Below are 11247 nucleotides of genomic sequence, written 5' to 3'. Positions count from 1 at the left end.
ATAGCATGGTATTATTCCACTGTAATAGCTACTGTTAATTGGACAGTCAAGTTAGATTAACAAGAATTTAAGCTTTCTGTCCATATAAGACATGTCTGTGTCCAGTAAAGTTTGCTGTTACTTACAATGTCATGCCAGTCACATTAGCAACAACCATCCCGGTATAGGGACACCGATCCTGTAGAGATCCTTAAGAGGATTTATTGATGTACTGTGTGTCTGTACTACAACCCACCTGAGACGTGGAAGCAGCAGAATGACTATAGGGTTACCACCACACAGTCCTGTATATATTAATGTACTGTGTGTCTGTACTACAACCCACCAGAGAGGTAGAGACAGCAGGATGACTACAGGGTTACCACCACACAGTCCTGTATATATTAATGTACTGTGTGTCTGTACTACAACCCACCAGAGACGTAGAGGCAGCAGGATGACTATTGTCTTGGAAATTGTAACCAAAAGGAAGAGAGACTGTAGATTCTTCAAACAGCAACTTTATTATCAGATTTGAACATCTGGATCAGTTGACAATCACTCAATAGTCCAGAGTCTAAAGCCAAACAAACAGGGTGGGGTCTCAGCTTTTATAGAAAAGTACAACCTCTTTGTCTATGTGTCTGTTAACAGCTGTGTGAAGACGTTGGTGGAGGCATAGAGTGCAGACAGTGATAACCACCAGTTTCATTACTCTTTTCTGCTGATATTTAGGTGCTGCTGCTCCAGCTAGTTTCTGTTCTCTGGTATGTCTCCACCCAGCTGTGTCCATTGCAGATACGAACAAACAGGATATGTCACTTACTGTGGTCTCACCCAAACTGCTCTTAGCCGCATTACTAAGTTACACAAAGACAGTTTGCATCAGTAGAAAAATACAAGTTCATAACAGTAGATAATTCTTTAAATAGAAAACAGATTGACAGAGGGGATGTACAGGTAGTGGGTGAGCCACACCGAAGACCATGAGTGACAAGGAGTTGGCATGATGACACAAATAGACTGTTACTCAGGCTAAGGTCTGCAGCAGTGAGGAATGTGCGTGAGAATGTGAAAGAGCATGTTGTGGTGAGAACAGAACAGTGGAAGACATCTCTCCTCTTATCTGTGTTACATACCTTCTTGCCCCTCAGGGGAAATATTTCAGGTAAATAATCTCTACTCCCCCTCAGTCACATCAGTGATTTATCTGACTAACCTAACCTCTACTATAAATCAGCCCACAAGGTGAAAAATCTGCCTGTGTGCCCTTGAACAAGGAACTTATCCCTAATTGCTCCTGTAAGTCTCTGGATAAGAGCGTCTGCTAAATGACTACAATGTAAATGTAAATCCCAGTCAGGATGGAAGGAAGAAGATATGACTGTCTTATGGTAGCTGTAGACTGATAGTCAACTTCAAACATGTTCTCAAAAGGGAGTCTGATCAAATACCTAAAATTTCATTTCCCATGGAGCCTTGCGTTAGTAAGTAAAGTATGTGTATGTATGTGTGTTTGGTTAGGGGTTGGTAATTTAAGCCTGCTTGTTGTAGTACAATACTGTACCACGTCTGTGTGTGTGTATCTCCCTGTGTGTCGTCTCCCCTCATCCATTCCTCACCTGTTTCTGGGTCTGTTGCCATTGCTGAGGCTGCCTCCTACCAGTGTCTCTAGGGAGGGCAGAGCAGAGCGGCTCAGCTGCTATCTACTCTGCCCTCTCCAGCCCCCAGGCATGGCCTGGCACGGGCACCACCTCCACTGCAGGCTCCTTCTGCCTCTGCCTCTCCAGCTATACCAGCACCCAGAGACCACCACCCCCTCCCTGCCCGGCCCAACACAGTCAGGACCCTGGGGGAAATAAGAGCAGAGGACAACATGGTCAATACAACAAGAACATCAACAGACCACTGGGGGGAATAAGAACAGAGGACAACATGGTCAATACAACAAGAACAACAACAGACCACTGGGGGAAATAAGAACAGGGGACAACATGGTCAATACAACAATAATAACAACAGGCCACTACATAGACGGACAGAGAAGAAGTCAATTAAGGACAGGGTCATGTTTAGAAGCACAACACAGAAGAAAACACAGTGAAACAGGAGCAAGAAACTATTTGCCCGTCTGTCTACAGGACTGAGAAAACTCTCTGAATTTGTGTAATATCAAATGCTTGTTAAGTTTTGCAACACATCTTGTTATGGTGTGTGCTCAAATGAACACAACCCAGCTTCAATAGAGAACATCAATAGAGGACAGCATCAACAGGGTTGAGTTCAGGTGGATGACAATGTAGACATTGAAGATAGTAGTAGGCCTAACGTAATGAGTAGAGATGATATGATTTATTGATAGACCTACTTGGCAGAGAGAAACATTAAGTGGATAGCAGAAAACATGCCTACTGTTTACCCCTACTTCTAGGACAGACCAGAAACTGTGATTGGTCTCCGCAGTTTTAGAAACTGTTCTTCATCCTGTAAGCATTTGCAGGAATTCTGATAGCACACAGGGCTGTAGGCCAAAAAGTTGAGGGTTGTCAGACCACCATGTACAAGAATAGGGGTGGAAATATCTTCTATATGATAAAAGCATTGCTTGAGTCGATCATTGTATTTGCATATCTGAGAAGGAATGGCCTTTTATGAGCATTTTATGGAATTGTATGTCATTTTACATGACTAGAGACCATAGCATATTATTTTTTAATACCACAGAAATTACCGAAATTCCAGGCAAAGAATGGACAGAGAGAAACAGTGGTTCTTCCTTTAAAAGTTGTGTCGTACTGCAACACAGCTTGCAGGCTGCCGCAGAATTCTATGGCACGTTATTTAAGTGTCAGCCATTGGTGCCATTAATGCTAGTTAGTGCTAGTTTGACCACCAGAGGGCATCTTTGAGAAGCATTTGACTGTTTTTAATATTGGCTGTACTTGAAAATATATTTTTTTAAATGTGTATGAACATAATATATGGGATTAATTTGAAGATATGTAGCTTAATTAATTTGATTAATATTATGGTGTTTCTATTCCAAGAAAAGCAAAAAACAAAACCCTCAGGTTTTCCGTTAGGAAAATATGGCGCTGTACAACATGACCGGTCAGGAGTAGGCTACTAAGTGACTGCGAGTGAAGAGCAAAATAATCCTAACATTTCCATATGCTAATTGTAGCCTAACCAATAACCAAACGGAGATTCAGTGAAAATAAAAATGTAATTTATTTATCAAGACCAGTCCCCATGCTTGTCTTACAGCAGCGTGAAACGATGCTGAAATAGTTGGCCACAGGCTTCAAATCCTATTATAACAATTGGTTGACTTTGGGTGTTCCTGTAAGTATTCTTAACCTGTTGGGGCTAGGGGGCAGTATTTCCACGGCTGGATAAAAAACGTACCGATTTAATCTGGTTACTACTCCTGCCCAGTAACTAGAATATGCATATAATTAGTAGATTTGGATAGAAAACACTCAAAAGTTTCTAGAAGATTCCATGCAGGAAGTGGAAATCTGTTTTGTGGAATCACCTTCAACACTTTGCCTATGAAACACACCGTGAGTTAGGATTAATTTAGCATTTCCTAAGGCTTCCACTAGATGTCAACAGTCTTTACAAAGTGGTTTGAGTATTCTCCGGTAAAAACTGACCGAACGAGAGGCCTGGAAAGTTGGTCATAGGGGGAGGGCCATTACTACTATGAAGCGAATGAGGGTACCCTCTCATTCCGAAACGTTTAGTAAGACAATGCAATCGTCCGCCTTGAATATTATTGAAGCTCTGATTGAAAAAGGTCCTAAAGATTTATGTTATATAACGATTGACATGTTTGAACGAACGTAAATATATATTTTTTGCACATTCGTGACGACAAGTCCCGCGCGCTTCAGTACATTATGAGTAGCTTTCGGAACGTGCTAACAAGAAGGAGCTATTGGGACATAAATTATTAACTTTTTCGAACAAAACTACATTTGTTGTGGACCTGGGATTCCTGGAAGTGCATTCTGATGAAGATAATCAAAGGTAAGGGAATATTTACAATAGTATATTTGATTTTAGATGGTTCCAAGATGGCGCTAACCTGTATCGCCTAGCCTATTTTTCTGAGCATAGCACCTCATTTATTGCAAACTGTGATTTCCCAGTAAAGTTATTTTTAAATCTGGCAATGCGGTTGCATTCACGAGATGTTAATCTATAATTCTTTGAATGACAATATTACATTTTAACCTCTATGGGCTAGGTTGGACGTTTGCGTCCCACCTACCTAACAGCCACTGGCAGCCTGTGGCGCGATTTTCAAAACTTTAAAATCCTATTACTTCAATTTCTCAAACATATGACTATTTTACAGCTATTTAAAGACAAGACTCTCGTTAACCTCTCTAGGCTAGGCGGGACGAATTCGTCCCACCTACGTAACAGCCACTGCTATCCTGTGGCGCGATTTTCAAAACCTTAAAAATCCTATTACTTCAATTTCTCAAACATATGACTATTTTACAGCCATTTAAAGACAAGACTCTCGTTAATCTAACCACACTGTCCGATTTCAAAAAGGCTTTACAACGAAAGCAAAACATTAGATTATGTCAGCAGAGTACCAAGCCAGAAATAATCAGACACCCATTTTTCAAGCCAGCATATAATGTCACCAAAACCCAGAAGACAGCTAAATGCAGCACTCACCTTTGATGATCTTCATCAGATGACAACCCTAGGACATTATGTTATACAATACATGCATGTTTTGTTCAATGAAGTTCATATTTATATCAAAAACCAGCTTTTTACATTAGCATGTGACGTTCAGAACTAGCATACCCCCCGCAAACTTCCGGGGAATTCGCTAACATTTTACTAAATTACTCACGATAAACGTTCACAAAAAGCATAACAATTATTTTAAGAATTATAGATACAGACCTCCTCTATGCACTCGATATGTCCGATTTTAAAATAGCTTTTTGGTGAAAGCACATTTTGCAATATTCTAAGTACATAGCCCAGGCATCACGGGCTCGCTATTTAGACACCCGGCAAGTTTAGCACTCACCATAATCATATTTACTATTATAAAAGTTTGATTACCTTTTGTTGTCTTCGTCAGAATGCACACCCAGGACTGCTACTTCAATAACAAATGTTGGTTTGGTCCAAAATAATCCATCGTTATATCCGAATAGCGGCGTTTTGTTCGTGCGTTCCAAACACTATCCGAAATAGTAAAGAAGTGTCGCGCGCATGGCGCAATTCGTGACAATAAAATTCTAAATATTCCATTACCGTACTTCGAAGCATGTCAACCGCTGTTTAAAATCAATTTTTACGCCATTTTTCTCGTAGAAAAGCGATAATATTCCGACAGGGAATCTCCTTTTCGGCAAACAGAGGAAAAAATCCCAAAGGCGGGGGCGGTCGGGTCACGTGCCTAAGCCCAGTGTCCCTTGATCGGCCACTTGAGAAAGGCGATAATGTGTTTCAGCCTGGGGCTGGAATGACGACGTTCTGTTTTTTCCCGGGCTCTGAGCGCCTATGGACGACGTGGGAAGTGTCACGTTAGAGCAGAGATCCTTTGTAAATGATAGAGATGGAAAAGAAGTTCAAGAAATGGTCAGACAGGCCACTTCCTGTAAAGGAATCTCTCAGGTTTTGACCTGCCATTTGAGTTCTGTTATACTCACAGACACCATTCAAACAGTTTTAGAAAATGTAGGGTGTTTTCTATCCATATGTAATAAGTATATGCATATTCTAGTTACTGGGTAGGAGTGGTAACCAGATTAAATCGGGTATGTTTTTTATCCAGCCGTGTCAATACTGCCCCCTAGCCCTAACAGGTTAATGACTCCAACCTAAGTGTATGTATACTTCCGACTTCAACTGTATGTACATGTAAACTCAGCAAAAAAAGAAACAGACCTTTTTTCAGGACCCTGTCTTTCAACGATCATTTGTAAAAATCAAAATAACTTCACAGATCTTCATTGTAAAGGGTTTAAACACTGTTTCCCATGCTGGTTCAATGAACCATAAACAATTAATGACCATGCACCTGTGGAACGGTTGTTAAGACACTAACAGCTTACAGACGGTAGGCAATTAAGGTCACAGTTATGAAAACTTAGGACACTAAGGAGGCCTTTCTACTGACTCTGAAACACACCAAAATAAAGATGCCCAGGGTCCCTGCTCATCTGCGTGAACTTGCCTTAGGCATGCTGCAAGGAGGCATGAGGACTGCAGATGTGGCCAGGGCAATACATTGCAATGTCCGTACTGTGAGATGCCTAAGACAGCGCTACAGGGAGACAGGACAGACAGCTGATCATCCTCGCAGTGGCAGACCACGTGTAACAACACCTGCACAGGATCAGTACATCTGAACATCACACCTGCAGGACAGGTACAGGATGGCAACAACAACTGCCCGAGTTACACCAGGAACGCACAATCCCTCCATCAGTGCTCAGACTGTCCGCAATAGGCTGAGATAAGCAGGACTGAGGCTTGTAAGCCTTTTGTAAGGCAGGTCCTCAACAGACATCACAGGCAACAATGTCGCCTATGGGCACAAACCCACCGTCGCTGGACCAGACAGGACTGGCAAAAAGTGCTCTTCACTGACGAGTCGTGGTTTTGTCTCACCAGGGGGGATGGTCGGATTCGCGTTTATCGTCGAAGGAATGAGCGTTACACCGAGGCCTGTACTCTGGAGCGGGATCGATTTGGAGGGTCCGTCATGGTCTGGGGCGGTGTGTCACAGCATCATCGGACTGAGCTTGTTGTCATTGCAGGTAATCTCAACGCTGTGCGTTACAGGGAAGACATTCTCCTCCCTCATGTGGTACCCTTCCTGCAGTCTCATCCTGACATGACCCTCCAGCCTGACAATGCCACCAGTCATACTGCTCGTTCTGTGCGTGATTTCCTGCAAGACAGGAATGTCAGTGTTCTGCCATGGCCAGCGAAAAGCCCGGATCTCAATCCAATTGAGCACGTCTGGGACCTGTTGGATCAGAGGGTGAGGGCTAAGGCCATTCCCCCCAGAAATGTCCAGGAACTTGCAGGTGCCTTGGTGGAAGAGTGGGTTAACATCTCACAGCAAGAACTGGCAAATCTGGTGCAGTCCATGAGGAGATGCACTGCAGTACTTAATGCAGTGGCCACACCAGATACTGACTGTTACTTTTGATTTTGACCCCCCCTTTGTTCAGGGACACATTATTCCATTTCTGTTAGTCTGTGGAACTTGTTCAGTTTATGTCTCAGTTGTTGAATCTTGTTATATTCATACAAATATTTACACATGTTACGTTTGCTGAAAAAAAACGCAGTTGACAGTGAGAGGACGTTTCATTTTTTGCTGAGTTTAGTTAGAAGACCAAAGCTACAGTAACGTGAAGTTGGGAGGAACACAAGTGATGCTTCATGATGATCATAGATAAATGTCATGTGACCATTTCTAATAAATAAACATTTGACTCTCATGAACACCTGGTTTTGTTGAGGCATTTTAGTTTGTTTGACAAAAAATATATAGTGAAAAATAATTCAACTCTGTTTCCAACTACAGCTCATAATTTACCAGATTAAACTCCACTCCATGGTGAAGGAGGTTTCTCATCAAAATCACATCAAATTGTATTGGTCACATACACATGGTTAACAGATGTTAATGCGAGTGTAGCGAAATGCTTGTGCTTCTAGTTCCGACAGTGCAGTAACATCTAACAAGTAATCTAACAAATTCACAATGACTACCTAATACAGACAAATCTAAAGGGATGAATTTGAATATGTACACATAAATATATGGACGAGCCATGGCCGTGCAGCATAGGCAAGATGCAGTAGATCGTATAGAATACAGTATATACATATGATTCCAACTACAACTCATAACTTACCAGATGAAACTCCACTCCATGGTGAAGAAGGTTTCTGATGCAGTTCATTAGAAAATGACTTCTCCATTGAGTGGAGTTTAATCCTCTACTCACAACTCTGTCTGAAAACACCCTAAGAGATCCAGATCAGTGATTCTGCACCTTGCCTTGCTCAATCTGACCCCCTTAAACAAACTGATGTCTGTTTCTCACTATAGAGCAGAGTCAAGCCAAGCAGGGCCAAACTGGCCTGGTTACACATCCACCATAGTTTCTGGAACTAAAATATAAAATATCAGAGCCAGTACAGTTGGGGCCCTATTGTGTGAATCAGGATTGATTGTTGTTGTCCCCTGCAGGTGATGAGAACAGCAGAACCCTGAGGTCTCTGTATTACCCCCCGGTGAGGAGTGACAGGGTGAAGGAGGGCAAGGAGAACACTGACTACAGCAGCATCACCCTGGTCTTTCAGAGCCAAGAGGGTGTCCTGCAGGTAAACAAGACACCACTGAATCCTCTGGTCTTCTAGAACCAAGAGGGTGGCCTGCAGGTAAACAAGACACCACTGAATCCTCTGGTCTTCTAGAACCAAGAGGGTTGCCTGCAGGTAAACAAGACACCACTGAATCCTCTGGTCTTCTAGAACCAAGAGGGTGGCCTGCAGGTAAACAAGACACCACTGAATCCTCTGGTCTTCTAGAACCAAGAGGGTGGCCTGCAGGTAAACAAGACACCACTGAATCCTCTGGTCTTCTAGAACCAAGAGGGTGGCCTGCAGGTAAACAAGACACCACTGAATCCTCTGGTCTTCTAGAACCAAGAGGGTGGCCTGCAGGTAAACAAGACACCACTGAATCCTCTGGTCTTCTAGAACCAAGAGGGTGGCCTGCAGGTAAACAAGACACCACTGAATCCTCTGGTCTTCTAGAACCAAGAGGGTGGCCTGCAGGTAAACAAGACACCACTGAATCCTCTGGTCTTCTAGAACCAAGAGGGTGTCCTGCAGGTAAACAAGACACCACTGAATCCTCTTGTCTTCTATTATGGCCAGGAGTTTTCCAGGCTACGTCTCCTGGCAGGAAAGACTTTGTCTCTAGTTATATTATTGTTCACAGTGAGTCCATGTAACGTATTATGTGACTTGTTAAGTACATTTTTTCTGGACTATGTATGTTAACAGGATGTGTTCACCCCAATAGCAAAGTTTGTCAACAAAGATCTCCATTTCTCTAAATACCATCTTATTAGATGGAGCCATTTCCCCCCATTAGTTTGGGATTCAGACCTGCAGTCATCTTGATTTCAGACCACTTTGGAGAAGTGTTCCACAGGCAGTAAATCTATTGTAGAATAAATGGGACCTGGATCCATTTCATTCTATTAACATGGTTTATGTGGGTTATGGCAGTAATGGGTTAAACTGATATTAAAATGACAACTCCATAGGTGGTACCAGGTCAGGGGAGTTCATCTCTGCTCCCAGCATCCCTGGGACAGTACTGATCAACATAGCTGACCTGATGCAGAGGTGGACCAGTGATGTTTTCCTCTCTATGGTGAGACTTGCCTTTCCATTTGAAACACCTTTAATTGATAAGATCATACAAGATGTTACAGGCTTATTGTATGTGGAAACAGACCTGTGTTCAAATACTATTTCAAATAATGTTGAATACTTAATTAGCAGTGATTGATTCAGTTTGTTGTAATGGTATCAATAGAAACATCCTAAAAGTACAAACATCAAAAGCATTTCTTGCTCAGTTAGTCCCTCCCTGTTTCAGTTAATTTTCTTCATTTTGGTGCCCAGTGAATATGACTCAGGTCTCCGTGGAAACATCAATGTAAATTCACCTTTGATTTTTACTCCTCACTTTCCCTTTCAGGTCCATAGGGTTTTACTGCCCCCTGCTGGAGACTGGAGCACACTGCAGTCCCTGGATTTCTTTGTGCAGCTGGAGGATGAGGCCCTCATCACCTGTTGTGATGGGTCCAACAAATATCCCCTGTGAAGGCAGGGTCCCATCTCATCCAACACTTCAATTACTCTTATAGGAGGGAGGGAGAATTTCCCATGTTAAGCTATGGAACTATACATTTTATGGTGAATTTTAATACAGATTTACTTTAATACAATAATAATTCCTTGAATGTAATTAGTATGTTTATTGTAATTATGTTGGTGAGACAGAATAAGTCAGTAATGAGAGAATAAATAAGTCCAGTCCAACCATTACCTCTCTCCTCTTTCACATCCCTCTATCATCTCTCCATGGGGGAGTACAACCATTACCTCTCTCCTCTTTCACATCCCTCTATCATCTCTCCATGGGGGAGTACAACCATTACCTCTCCTCTTTCACATCCCTCTATCATCTCTCCATGGGGGAGTACAACCATTATCTCTCTCCTCTTTCACATCCCTCTATCATCTCTCAATGGGGGAGTCCAACCATTACCTCTCTCCTCTTTCACGTCCCTCTATCATCTCTCCATGGGGGAGTACAACCATTACCTCTCTCCTCTTTCACATCCCTCTATCATCTCTCCATGGGGGAGTACAACCATTACCTCTCTCCTCTTTCACATCCCTCTATCATCTCTCCATGGGGGAATACAACTATTACCTCTCTCCTCTTTCACATCCCTCTATCATCTCTCCATGGGGGAGTACAACCATTACCTCTCTCCTCTTTCACATCCCTCTATCATCTCTCCATGGGGGAGTATAACCATTACCTCTCTCCTCTTTCACATCCCTCTATCATCTCTCCATGGGGGAGTACAACCATTCCCTCTCCTCTTTCACATCCCTCTATCATCTCTCCATGGGGGAGTACAACCATTACCTCTCTCCTCTTTCACATCCCTCTATCATCTCTCCATGGGGGAGTACAACCATTACCTCTCTCCTCTTTCACATCCCTCTATCATCTCTCCATGGGGGAGTACAACCATTACCTCTCTCCTCTTTCACATCCCTCTATCATCTCTCCATGGGGGCGTCCCAATAATCAATCCTTCCTCCTGAAGTGTAGCTTTCCTTCTCTACTTCTCACAAATGTAAAAGCATTGGATTGGTGTTGACATGGGGTAGAGGGAGTTTACATATACCAGTCATTTCCTTTTAAATCCATGAAGGGAAGTGGGAGAGAGAGAGAATCAGATAAAGTTGTTGGAGATAAAGGAATATGTGAGCAGAAACCCTCCAGGTACAGATACTGTATGTAGAACCATAGTAAAGCCCAGTATGGACTATCAATACAGATACTGTATGTAGAACCATAGTAAAGCCCAGTATGGACTATCAATACAGATACTGTATGTAGAACCATAGTAAAGTCCAGTATGGACTATCAATACAGAT

This window comes from Salmo salar, chromosome 23, assembly GCF_965601325.2.
Source record: "Salmo salar chromosome 23, fSalSal1, whole genome shotgun sequence".
NCBI classification, from domain to species: Eukaryota; Metazoa; Chordata; class Actinopteri; order Salmoniformes; family Salmonidae; genus Salmo; species Salmo salar.
The sequence above is the reverse complement of the archived record's forward strand: the minus strand, read 5'-3'. Positions refer to the sequence as shown.